Source organism: Silene latifolia, chromosome 5, assembly GCF_048544455.1.
Source record: "Silene latifolia isolate original U9 population chromosome 5, ASM4854445v1, whole genome shotgun sequence".
NCBI lineage: Eukaryota > Viridiplantae > Streptophyta > Magnoliopsida > Caryophyllales > Caryophyllaceae > Silene > Silene latifolia.
The window spans coordinates 4,441,724-4,455,666 of record NC_133530.1 but is presented as its reverse complement, the minus strand read 5'-3'; the positions used below and the strand labels follow the sequence as shown (position 1 = coordinate 4,455,666).

The 13,943-nt window shown below is 36.9% G+C and overlaps 2 long non-coding RNA genes across 2 annotated transcripts; both read left to right on the top strand.

Moving 5' to 3' along the window:
• The first annotated feature begins 2,854 nt into the window (after nt 1-2,854).
• LOC141655816 (uncharacterized) lies at nt 2,855-4,912 on the top strand. The gene is made up of 3 exons (XR_012548195.1): nt 2,855-2,932; nt 3,030-3,138; nt 4,863-4,912. It is a non-coding gene; the product is annotated as an uncharacterized LOC141655816 (long non-coding RNA).
• Nucleotides 4,913-10,763: 5,851 nt separating this feature from the next.
• On the top strand, nt 10,764-12,928 carry LOC141655815 (uncharacterized). Its single transcript, XR_012548194.1, has 3 exons — nt 10,764-10,841; nt 10,939-11,047; nt 12,774-12,928. It is a non-coding gene; the product is annotated as an uncharacterized LOC141655815 (long non-coding RNA).
• The last annotated feature ends 1,015 nt before the right edge of the window (nt 12,929-13,943 follow it).

The window sequence follows — 13,943 nt, the reverse complement described above, 5'->3', positions numbered from 1 at the left end:
TATCATATGCCTACCGTTCATGCTACAGAATTCATATCAGAGTATTACATGGTTACATCACATAATTCATATTTGATTAAACTTTTATATGAAACTCACATAACTTACAATTTCAACAATCAAACATCATGCAACAACTTTCAAAATTCATAATTAAATAACCGCTTAGCTATTTTGCGAGCTATTATCGTTTTTAGGAGATATAATGAATTAACTAATCATAGGAAAGAGAATCAATTTGCAAAGCTTAAGGAATTTATTTATAACAAATTTTACAACTCGGTTGGTCGGAACAAAAACTTTACTGAGAATTAGACGAAGATTGGGCAACTTGCAAAAATCACTATTAAATAACGACTCGTTAAGATTTTACGTGGCTTATCATTTTGAAAACGTGAATGAATATTCTAAACAGTGGAGTTGGAATTATGCATAAACAATAAACACGTTTTAAATGGTTTCTTTTTCAAAAACATGGGTCGAAACAGAATCGTGCAGAACAATCGACCACTTTGTCAACTAAAATATTTATTTCTCTCAAAATATAATTCATATTAGCATGAAACTAAAAGCATTGAAAAGCTAAATCAGAATGTTATCACACATAAAATTTTCACCATCATATAGAGAACACATTTTAAATGGCAGCCTGTACAAACAAGGTAGCATTCTGGAATTTATTAGAATTTTTTTGGTTTCTTTAAATTACTTCACATCATCACACAACCATTCTTCCTCCAACACATGTTACATATCATTTGAAGCATAGAAATCACGTTGCACCATATACATGTAATTGCCATCTAGAAAACGGTAAAGATTGCGAAACCGAAAATAAAATCAACTAAATAACTCAATAATCATGTATGTATAGACAATGCATTAGTTTCTCATCGTAACAATCACAACTTATTTAAATACGAAAATATATCCTAGAAATCACTAAGGTGTCACTTATTGAATACTAACCTTATAACTAAATTAAATGTATATAATTAGACGTAAAAAAAATGGCATGAAATTTTCAACACACAACTATATAACATTCATGGCTTAGGGCAACACATTCCACATACAACTAGACATGGATTGCTAAGGCAATTAGTAAAATAATAACAATCATAAATCTCAAAATTCGATCACATTTGCCCAAAGAAGCAAAACAAGAAACTCTTGCAAAGAATAAGACATTCAACAAGAAGTATATACACACTTAGAATAACAAAGAAAACAATTATCAACGGACACGACACCCGTTTCGGTCTACTAGCTTTACACATAGGACTTAACTTGATTCTTCATCCTCAGAACAACATAGCCTGGTTGGCTCTACTAACCATTCCAGTCAATCATGGTCATATCCCTCCTACATCTAACCTCTTAGGTAGCTATAGCTTATGGTGCCTCTATGATCAACTCATTAAACATATCATTATATTATATTTCTACCTAAGGGTTCAAGGATCAGAAAGCCGCATGCATATCATCATATAATTCTTAATTCACAACTCATGTCATCCATACACTAAAATTTCACTCAATTATTCAAATAAGTCAGCATGCCAATACCAACCATATTCTTTCATTGCACATCTTTAACCATGTATCACATCATTACTTACCTCATTCCGCTCCTGCAAAACTGTTAGTATAATATAGGCAAGGTCTGATCCTTTATTTTGTTACTACTCACTCTCTGCATCACTCAAGGGTTACCAGGTTAGACTGAAAGGGCCAGTGACTTGGTTTGAGGGGGCCCCTAACTCATTCCAATCCTGGGGGCTCCTAACAGTTACTAGCCTGGGTTCATTTTGATTTGACTTAGGATTCTTGAAAAAGCTAATAAGCAACTTAGGAGCAAAGTTGTACCTCTAGTCCGTGTTCTTTGGCGTAGTGGAAATGTCGAAGAAGAGACTTGGGAAACTGAAGCTTCTATGATAGCTAAATATCCTGAATTATTCTCGTAAGGTATTCCTATTCTTACTCTTTTTCCGAGTTACTAAGCCTTATATAATCATAATTAGTAAAGATAGTATTCTTACTATAGAACTTTAAACTAAAAGTTTGAAAATGCTTTTATGATTTTCAATGGTTTTAACATTAGTGAATGTTGAATCTCGTTGTTGGTGACGTCCCAATAATGGGTTTTATCATTTATTGGTGTAAAAATATTTTTATGTCTTGATATGAGTGTGGATGTTCTTGTCTGATCAACAAGAGTATCACCGTTTCATTGAAAAGATACCTATATTTTCTTATAACTATAATTTCTTCTTCTAAGTTTCGAGGACGAAACTTTTTAAAAGGAGGGGTGATTGTAACGCCCCGTAAATTTCGGACCGTTAATATATTTCGAAAATAATTAATTAATCAAGTAAAATTTGACATTAATGTATTTAAAGTAAAAATAATTCAAAGAAATATAATTTTATTATATTTTGAAGAAAAGTATTTATTTTGATAGTTTCGAGATGTTTAAAAATAGTTTAAACCGTGTAAAACTTTTTATTTCGAAATAATGGCGTATCGGGGGGAAAATAACAATTCTTTTGAACGTTGGGTAAACGAAATTGGAAATGGGTCGTATGAGTATTCAATTTTCTTGTAATCTCGTGTTTAAAAACTTTGGTCTTGACGGAATTTGCGTTTGACCTACGGTTTTAATTATTATTGAAACGAGTCAAAACCGACTCGTAAAAATCCCGACTAAAAATCCCGCACCTTCCTTTCCTCCTTTCCTTTCTCCCTTACACGGCTCCCCTCCCCATTTCTTTTCTTTTTTTCTGATTTTCATCCTTCCTTCATCTTCTTCCTTGTTCCAAAACACCATTTTTACAAAATCAAGCTAAAAATCGTCACAATTTCTTCGTTTCTACTCGGATTCTCGCATAATTTATATTTTCGGAATCCTCTCGTCGCGATCTACAACTTGGTATAATTTAATTTCAGTTTTCTTGAAGTTGTTTTAAGATGAAATTTCGGTATTTTCGGTATTTGTGCTTATTATTGTGTTTTAATTGTTTATGTAGGTGAAGAATTGGAGGACGAGTTCGGGGACTCGTATATTGTAGAGGATAGCGGCTAGTTGTCGTTAGGGTTTGGGTTTTGAGGTGCTAATTGCTCTTTTTCTAGCTTAAGGTAACATATTTCGAGTTACTCGACGAATTATCGTCACAATCTTTGTTGTTTTTGTATGTTTGGTGATTTTTGTTTGAGTAGTAGTTTTTACATGTTAAAAATTTGTGCATGTATGCTTAAATTATGCCTTTTGTTAGTTTAAATTAACGAAGTTGAATTGGGAAAAATTAATTAGTGTTCAGACGGTCTTTTACTAAACAAAAATGGAAAAAAAAAATGGTGGTGTAGGGGACAGCCAGCAGCCGGCAGGCCCACGGCCGGCCTTGGGGTTGGCCCGGGTTGGTCTGTGCTTGTTTCGCGGTTTTTCGTACAAAATTGGTCATTTCGGGTTAATTAATGTTAGAGTTGTATAAGTAACAAATGGGTAGTATTTTGAATTGAAGCATACTAGTAACAAAAATTATGTTAATGGTAAAATTGTGCTTATATTAATAGTTATCACATGTTAGGATAGTTTACAAAATGAAATTGTAATTAATAGGCTCAAAATGAATTTTATAGCGATAATTGTAATGTTTTGTTGATTGTGCCGAAAACTGAGCCTTAGTCCCTTTGACTGATGCGATGTCAGTTAATTGAGTGATTGGTCACCGCAATTTAACCCGTGTCCGCCGCAGGGTGGGGTTGCGGGTAAAAATTGATTGAATGATTTAGATAATCGGCCTTTTTCTTGTTTTAGGCCATTTATCAAGCTTTAGTTCACATGTATAGCTTATTGATTTTAATAGTGTTTTGTATTGTAGAAATGGCCCTAGTTTCCCCTAAAGCCTTTAATATTATTAAAATTGCTAGAATTGGAAATTAGTATTGAATACTTATTGAGGATTCTGTTGGATTGTATGCTGAATAGACATTTATATAGCCTTTCACATGATAAAATGTTAGAGTTTATGTTGGTAAGTAGGACTTTTTGCCCTCTTTTGGTTAAGTGGGTGTCTTACTTGACCTGTGTGGTGAGTCTTGTGTGGTGTGGGCTAAAGTATTCAAGCTGGGACTAGCTGGGACTAGGTCCTAGGTGAGTACTTCGGCCTTCATCATAGATAGGTCTTTATAGTCTTTGACGAGTATATGTTCACTTCTTGATAGCCTTTGTGTTCCTGACTAGTGGATGTTTATCCAAGTTGGGGCATGACCTCAGTTACTTATTTTGATAGTAAGTGGTCAGCTTAAGTACTAGCCAACCCTTTGGTGGACTCCTTAGGGTACTCACTTCACTTTGTTTTAAAAAAAGTTGTGGGTCTTGGGTGAGGTGGTGTGTATCCGCATGTCTAGGTCTCAAGTGATTTTAGGCTAGGGTTGTGTTGTCTCTTGGCCATGTTTTATTAATATTAACCGCTGAACCAAGATACCGGTTCGATTACCTTCCCTACCTCGTGGTATAGACTCGAGTTACAAAGTGACTATTGACGGGACTAAGAACTTATGCCTGTCTTTGATATATTGCCCTTTCTTGTTTGATGATTCTATGAATCATAGAAGGTGAGATGCAAGCCGGCTATGGTTGATAGAGTTTGGATTACAATTTGTTAAATTTTTCACATGATAGTTTAAATTAGTCAATTTAGCATTCATATGTTAGGATGCTTGGAAATTAGATGAATTATCATATAGTTTACATGTTTTACTACATGTTACATTAATTATGACGATTCGTGGCTGGGAGGACTCGAAGTTACTCCCCACTGAATTGTGGCTTTCGTGTTTGTATAAAATGCGATTGACAGGTTGTTGATGCTTAGTTGGGGTCACAGACGAGCTAGTGAGCAAACAACCTTGGACGACCTAGTTTGGTTTTCTTTTGTAGAAACCTTTTATCTTTTGGTTATGTATATAACCTTTTAACTTTTGGCTTTGTATATAATTTGAAGGGACATATGTCTCCCTTTTCTATTTTGGGTTGTATCATTATGTATTTTCTTACCTTTAGCGGTGTAAGTAAGTTAGATTGTTATCAATTGCAGGTTTTGGCACCCGTCTATTGGGAATGTTGGAGATGCTGTGATTGGTTTAGAAAAGTTTTTGAAATTACAGGTTTTTACATAGTTAGACCAATTACAAACATATCCTACCAGTTTTTCCGTAGAATTTACGCGTTTAATTATCGAGTTATTTAAGGGTGTCACAGTTGGTATCAGAGCCTATTGCTCCCGACGCACGTTTGTGCACCCCACTTAAAAATCACTTGACCTTTAAATAATAAACTTGAGAGAAGGGTAGGATGGGTAGAATTAGGATTTTATGTGGTAGTCTGTTTGTGATTGCTAATTGTTAGGTACTAATTAATTTTCTTCTTTTTAAGATGGCTCCGCCAAGAAGAGACATTGATGATGCTATCTTATTAGTTCTTACTCAAATTCTCCAAAATCAACACGCTCCTCTTCCTCCTCCGCCAACTGAGGGTACTCCAGGCACCTATACTTGGGTGGCTAACCAATTGACCCGAATCAACACTCCCACTTATGGTGGAGAGATTGATCCAGCTGCTCTTACAGGGTGGTTTCGGGAGTTGGAGAAAAGCTTCACATTATATGATGTCAAGGAGGAACATAAAGTGAAGCTAGCCTCTCACTTCCTAGTACGAGAAGCAGACCGGTGGTGGTCCATGATCGGGGCCTACCGTTTCACCGAACCGGGATTTGACTAGGTACGTTTCAAGGAGTTAGTGGAGGCCCGTTTCTATCCGCAAGAGCTGAAACAGCAGAAGTTGAAGGGATTCATGGAGTTGAAGCAAGGAAGCCTTCCAGTTCAGGCCTTCACCGATAAATTCAACGAGTTGGCTCATTATGCAACTCGATTGGTGAAGGATGACAACGAAAAAGCCTTCTTTTATCTTGAAAAACTCTCCCCTAAGATCAAAAGCATGGTCCGTCGGGATTCCACTAGCTTTGTTTCAATCTACAACGATGCTTTGTGGGCTGAAAATTCCCTAAAAGACATTGAAAATGAAGCTCGTGCAACTAGTTCTAATCTTGGCAAGAGGCCATTATATCCCTCTTCTAGGCCCTTTACTCCTTCACCTAGGTTCATCTCATCTCCCTCTGACCCAAACAAGAGAAGATTTGTTTCTAATGTGCAAGTTAACCGGGGTGGTCAATCTTCATCTGTTAATGATAATAAAAGTACTAAAGACCGAGTGTGCTATAACTGCAAGAAACCAGCACACCCTGGTAAATGCTTCGTTGATCCTATTATATGCTTTTCTTGTAACAAACCGGGCCACAAGGCCAATGTTTGCCCGGAGAGGAAGGTGACAGCTCCTACTGCTCCTGTCGTCCCAGTGAGGCCAGTGAGGCCAGTGAGGCCGAAGGGCCGTATCTTTGTTATGAGCCGAGCTGAAGCTGAGGCACATCCTGATATCATTACCGGTACATTTTCTATTTTTGATGCTCCTTGTTTGGTACTATTTGATACGGGTGCCTCTTTATCTTTTATTTCGATAAAACTTTCCATTAAATTATCACTTGAATCATCACAAGAAGAAAGCACATCTATATCTTTACCCTCTGGTGATGTCTTTTCCTGTTCAAAAATCTATTCGGAAGTCCCTATTTCTATTATGGGATCTATATTTCCAGCAAATCTTTTCCAATTTCCACTTGAAGAATTTGATGTCATTTTGGGCATGGATTGGTTACATACTTATCATGCTCGATTTGAATGTCGGGATCAGAAAATAATTCTTACAAGCCCTTCAGGTCACCGTGTGTCTTATCAAATGGTTAAAAGACAAACCGGTACTAAACTAATTTCTGCTATGAAGTTTGTCAATGCAATGAAAAAGGGTCATCAAGCCTTTTTGTGTATGGTGACTACTTCTGATTCTTCCTCTCTACCTCCTAAAGAGAACATTCCTGTAGTATGTGAATTTCCCGATGTTTTTCCGGATGAGCTACCGGGAATTCCTCCTGAAAGGGAAGTTGAATTTGCTATTGATCTTATTCCCGGTACAGCCCTATTGCTAAAGCTCCTTATAGGTCGGCACTGCGAAATGAAAGAGTCAAGACTCAACTGGATGATTTGATTGCCAAAGGTTTTATTCAACCTAGCTTTTCATCTTGGGGTGCTCCTGTCCTCTTTGTAAGAAAGAAGGATGGATCTATGCGATTATGCATAGATTATCGTGAACTTAATCGAGTTACTATCAAGAATAAATATCCTCTTCCTAGAATTGATGATCTTTTCGATCAGCTCCGTGGTGCTTCTACTTTTTCTAAAATTGATCTTCGTTCGGGCTATCATCAAATTCCAGTCCGAGAAGCTGACATTCTTAAAACTGCCTTCAGTACGAGATATGGTCATTTCGAGTTTACGGTGATGCCATTCGGTTTGACCAATGCTCCAGCTGTATTCATGGATCAGATGAACCGTACTTTCAGAGAACACCTTGACAAATGCGTTGTAGTGTTCATTGATGACATCTTGATCTATTCTAAATCTGAAGAAGAACATGTCCAACACCTTCGTGTTATTTTAGAAATTTTGCGTCGTGAAAAATGGTATGCTAAATTCTCTAAATGTGAGTTCTGGTTACCTAAAGTGACCTTCCTTGGGCATGTCATTTCAAAAGAGGGTGTTATGGTAGATCCTGCCAAAATTGAAGCCGTTGTTGATTGGAAAAGTCCAACAAATGTTTCTTAAATCCGTAGTTTTCTTGGCTTGGCGGGTTACTATCGGCGATTTGTGAAGGATTTCTCAAAGATTGCTAGGCCGATGACTCAGTTGTTGAAGAAAGAGTCTAAATTTGTGTGGTCTGAGGAGTGTGAAAATGCCTTCCAGGAATTGAAAAAGAGGTTGACTACCGCTCCGGTGTTGACCTTACCTGAAGAAGGAGTGGACTTTGATGTTTACTGTGATGCTTCTAAGCATGGTTTAGGTTGTGTCTTGATGCAAAAAGGGAAAGTCATTGCTTATGCCTCTCGACAGCTTAGAGTTCATGAAGTTAACTACCCGACTCATGATCTTGAATTAGCTGCGGTGGTGCATGCTTTGAAGATTTGGAGACACTACCTCATTGGAGTCCATTGCAACATCTACACCGACCACAAAAGCCTGAAATATCTCTTTACCCAAAAAGAGCTGAACATGAGACAAAGAAGATGGTTAGAATTGGTGAATGACTATGATGCCGATCTAATATATCATGAAGGAAAAGCTAATGTGGTGGCTGATGCTCTTAGCAGAAAATCCTGTCATTCTTTGAATTCTTTTCGGGAATTACCTCCTGAACTTGCTTTAGAACTTCAAAAACTAGGTGTAAGCCTTGTAAAAAGGGGCTCTCATCATCTTGATGCCATGTCACCGAACTCCGACTTCCACCGTGAGATCCGTACTTGCCTTCCTAATGATCCTACTTTCATATCCATTCGAGCTAAAATTCAACTTGGGCAAGCTAAGGATTGTAAGATTGATGATGATGGGTATCTCCGTTATCATGGTAGAATCTATGTTCCGAGTGCAGCTGATTTGAGAAAAAGAGTTCTTGATGAAGCACACCTGTCTCCTTACTCCATTCATCCGGGAGGTACCAAAATGTACAAAGATTTGAGATTACAATTCTGGTGGCCTAGGATGAAGATTGAAGTTATGGAGTATGTCAGTAAATGCCTCACCTGTCAGAAAGTAAAAATAGAACATCAAAAGCCCGGGGGTTTGCTTCAACCCTTGGATGTTCCTCTTTGGAAATGGGAGTCTATTTCCATGGATTTCGTGATGGCTTTACCCAGGACTTCCACTGGGAAGAATGCTATTTGGGTGGTTGTGGACCGATTGACTAAGTGTGCTCGGTTTATTCCCATTAGAGAGACCTGGGGTTTAGAAGTTTTAGCTGGTGCCTATGTGAATGAAGTAGTGCGCTATCATGGGGTTCCTAAAGATATAGTTTCAGATCGAGACCCTCGATTTTGTTCTCGTTTCTGGACTGCATTACAAGAGGCCTTGGGTAGTAAACTATTGATGAGCATTGCTTTTCACGCTGCCACTGATGGTCAAACTGAGAGAACAATTCAAACTTTAGAGGATCTTCTTCGTGCTTGTGCCTTAGATTTCCAAACTTCTTGGGAGAAATGTTTACCTTTGGTTGAATTCTCTTACAACAACAGCTATCAAGCCTCCATTAAAATGGCACCATATGAAGCTCTGTATGGTAGAAAATGCCGTACTCCAGTTTGTTGGGATCAAACCCAAAATGTTCCAATGTTAGGTCCTGATTTGGTGACCGAGTCCATTGAACAAGTTAAAATCATTCGAGAGCGGATGAAAGCCGCTCAGGACCGTCAAAAATCATATGCTGATGTCCGTCGTCGACCACTTTCCTTTGAGGTTGATGATCAAGTATTCCTTAAAGTGTCACCTATGAAAGGGGTGAAACGGTTTGGCGTTAAAGGGAAGCTGAGCCCTAAATATATTGGACCTTTTCAGGTGATTGAAAAGATTGGTCCAGTTGCTTAGCGTTTAGAATTACCCCCAAATCTGAGCAAGGTTCATAATGTCTTCCATGTTTCTCAGTTGAGGAAGTACATTAGTGACCCTAGTCATATAATCCAAGAAGAGATTCTTGAATTAGAGCCTAACTTGGTGGTTGAAGAAAGGCCAATTCGGATTCTTGAAAAAGCTAATAAGCAACTTAGGAGCAAAGTTGTACCTCTAGTCCGTGTTCTTTGGCGTAGTGGAAATGTCGAAGAAGAGACTTGGGAAACTGAAGCTTCTATGATAGCTAAATATCCTGAATTATTCTCGTAAGGTATTCCTATTCTTACTCTTTTTCCGAGTTACTAAGCCTTATATAATCATAATTAGTAAAGATAGTATTCTTACTATAGAACTTTAAACTAAAAGTTTGAAAATGCTTTTATGATTTTCAATGGTTTTAACATTAGTGAATGTTGAATCTCGTTGTTGGTGACGTCCCAATAATGGGTTTTCTCATTTATTGGTGTAAAAATATTTTTATGTCTTGATATGAGTGTGGATGTTCTTGTCTGATCAACAAGAGTATCACCGTTTCATTGAAAAGATACCTATATTTTCTTATAACTATAATTTCTTCTTCTAAGTTTCGAGGACGAAACTTTTTAAAAGGAGGGGTGATTGTAACGCCCCGTAAATTTCGGACCGTTAATATATTTCGAAAATAATTAATTAATCAAGTAAAATTTGACATTAATGTATTTAAAGTAAAAATAATTCAAAGAAGTATAATTTTATTATATTTTGAAGAAAAGTATTTATTTTGATAGTTTCGAGATGTTTAAAAATAGTTTAAACCGTGTAAAACTTTTTATTTCGAAATAATGGCGTATCGGGGGGAAAATAACAATTCTTTTGAACGTTGGGTAAACGAAATTGGAAATGGGTCGTATGAGTATTCAATTTTCTTGTAATCTCGTGTTTAAAAACTTTGGTCTTGACAGAATTTGCATTTGACCTACGGTTTTAATTATTATTGAAACGAGTCAAAACCGACTCGTAAAAATCCCGACTAAAAATCCCGCACCTTCCTTTCCTCCTTTCCTTTCTCCCTTACACGGCTCCCCTCCCCCTTTCTTTTCTTTTTTTCTGATTTTCATCCTTCCTTCATCTTCTTCCTTGTTCCAAAACACCATTTTTACAAAATCAAGCTAAAAATCGTCACAATTTCTTCGTTTCTACTCGGATTCTCGCATAATTTATATTTTCGGAATCCTCTCGTCGCGATCTACAACTTGGTATAATTTAATTTCAGTTTTCTTGAAGTTGTTTAAAGATGAAATTTCGGTATTTTCGGTATTTGTGCTTATTATTGTGTTTTAATTGTTTATTTAGGTGAAGAATTGGAGGACGAGTTCGGGGACTCGTATATTGTAGAGGATAGCGGCTAGTTGTCGTTAGGGTTTGGGTTTTGAGGTGCTAATTGCTCTTTTTCTAGCTTAAGGTAACATATTTCGAGTTACTCGACGAATTATCGTCACAATCTTTGTTGTTTTTGTATGTTTGGTGATTTTTGTTTGAGTAGTAGTTTTTACATGTTAAAAATTTGTGCATGTATGCTTAAATTATGCCTTTTGTTAGTTTAAATTAACAAAGTTGAATTGGGAACAATTAATTAGTGTTCAGACGGTCTTTTACTAAAAAAAAATGGAAAAAAAAAATGGTGGTGTAGGGGACAAATAAAAGAATTGCGAGAGCCACGGCCGGCCTTGGGGTTGGCCCGGGTTGGTCTGTGCTTGTTTCGCGGTTTTTCGTACAAAATTGGTCATTTCGGGTTAATTAATGTTAGAGTTGTATAAGTAACAAATGGGTAGTATTTTGAATTGAAGCATACAGTAAACAAAAATTATGTTAATGGTAAAATTGTGCTTATATTAATAGTTATCACATGTTAGGATAGTTTACAAAATGAAATTGTAATTAATAGGCTCAAAATGAATTTTATAGCGATAATTGTAATGTTTTGTTGATTGTGCTTAGAAAAACTCGAGCCTTAGTCCCTTTGATGATGCGATGTCGATTAATTGAGTGATTGGTCACCATAATTTAACCCGCACTGTCGCAGGTTGCAGGTCAAAAAATTCGGTTGAATGATTTAGATAATCGGCCTTTTTCTTGTTTTAGGCCATTTATCAAGCTTTAGTTCACATGTATAGCTTATTGATTTTAATAGTGTTTTGTATTGTAGAAATGGCCCTAGTTTCCCCTAAAGCCTTTAATATTATTAAAATTGCTAGAATTGGAAATTAGTATTGAATACTTATTGAGGATTCATTGGATTGTATGCTTTGAATAGACATTTATATAGCCTTTCACATGATAAAATGTTAGAGTTTATGTTGGTAAGTAGGACTTTTTGCCCTCTTTTGGTTAAGTGGGTGTCTTACTTGACCTGTGTGGTGAGTCTTGTGTGGTGTGGGCTAAAGTATTCAAGCTTGGGACTAGCGGGACTAGGTCCTAGGTGAGTACTTCGGCCTTCATCATAGATAGGTCTTTATAGTCTTTGACGAGTATATGTTCACTGCTTGATAGCCTTTGTGTTCCTGACTAGTGGATGTTTATCCAAGTTGGGGCATGACCTCAGTTACTTATTTTGATAGTAAGTGGTCAGCTTAAGTACTAGCCAACCCTTTGGTGGACTCCTTAGGGTACTCACTTCACTTTGTTTTAAAAAACGTTGTGGGTCTTGGGTGCGGTGGTGTGTATCCGCATGTCAAGGTCTGCGCAGATTTTAGGCTAGGGTTGTGTTGTCTCTTGGCCATGTTTTATTAATATTAACCGCTGAACCAAGATACCGGTTCAATTACCTTCCCTACCTCGTGGTATAGACTCGAGTTACAAAGTGACTATTGACGGGACTAAGAACTTATGCCTGTCTTTGATATATTGCCCTTTCTTGTTTGATGATTCTATGAATCATAGAAGGTGAGATGCAAGCCGGCTATGGTTGATAGAGTTTGGATTACAATTTGTTAAATTTTTCACATGATAGTTTAAATTAGTCAATTTAGCATTCATATGTTAGGATGCTTGGAAATTAGATGAATTATCATATAGTTTACATGTTTTACTACATGTTACATTAATTATGACGATTCGTGGCTGGGAGGACTCGAAGTTACTCCCCACTGAATTGTGGCTTTCGTGTTTGTATAAAATGCGATTGACAGGTTGTTGATGCTTAGTTGGGGTCACAGACGAGCTAGTGAGCAAGGAACCTTGGACCTAGTTTGGTTTTCTTTTGTAGAAACCTTTTATCTTTTGGTTATGTATATAACCTTTTAACTTTTGGCTTTGTATATAATTTGAAGGGACATATGTCTCCCTTTTCTATTTTGGGTTGTATCATTATGTATTTTCTTACCTTTAGCGGTGTAAGTAAGTTAGATTGTTATCAATTGCAGGTTTTGGCACCCGTCTATTGGGAATGTTGGAGATGTTGTGATTGGTTTAGAAAAGTTTTTGAAATTACAGGTTTTTACATAGTTAGACCAATTACAAACATATCCTACCAGTTTTTACGTAGAATTTACGCGTTTAATTATCGAGTTATTTAAGGGTGTCACACCGATCCCCGGTAGACTATATATCGACCGTAGCCGATCTGCCAGCTCGCAGCTGAGGACACCAGGACAAGTCCTGCAGAACCCGCCTGGGCCTTATCACAACATCATCTTCACCACACCACATCACCACAACATCCTCCATCTCCAATGCATATGAATGCTCAAAAGTAATTAATGCAACACAATATATATATCATTGAACTGATCAATCATAAAATCATGCCGGTTACCAAATGTTGTGATAACATACTCAATACGATCAATTCAGTCAATCACCTTCCAGTATATGAATCATAACATAAATCAACAACCACGAATCAAGTCAGCGTTCACAGTTTGGTCATATGAAACACAAACAAGTCAACACAATTCAACATCAACGATAATAAGTCAAGTGTATTTCCCTACCTCAGTACTGCAGTCAAATGGACAGATGCTCAATAATATTCCACATCAAATTCGCCCTCTGAAAGATAAATAAATGATAAGGGATTACTTAACTATTCCCGTTCCCAAAATAGAAAGTTACTAAAAATAGAAACTTCTTTAAATGGAAAGTTTTCTTAAATGGAAACTTTCCCGATATAGCAGCTTAGTTTTGGTCATGGCGTGGAAACACAGACACGTAAAAATAAAATAAACAGAGAGAATAATAAAAACACTCCCCATGACTAATCTGAAACTCAACTTAACACTCTCATCCCAATAATTAACTCAATCTCAAACTCAACTCATTACTCTGTCTCACTCATTACTCCGTCTCATAATATAATA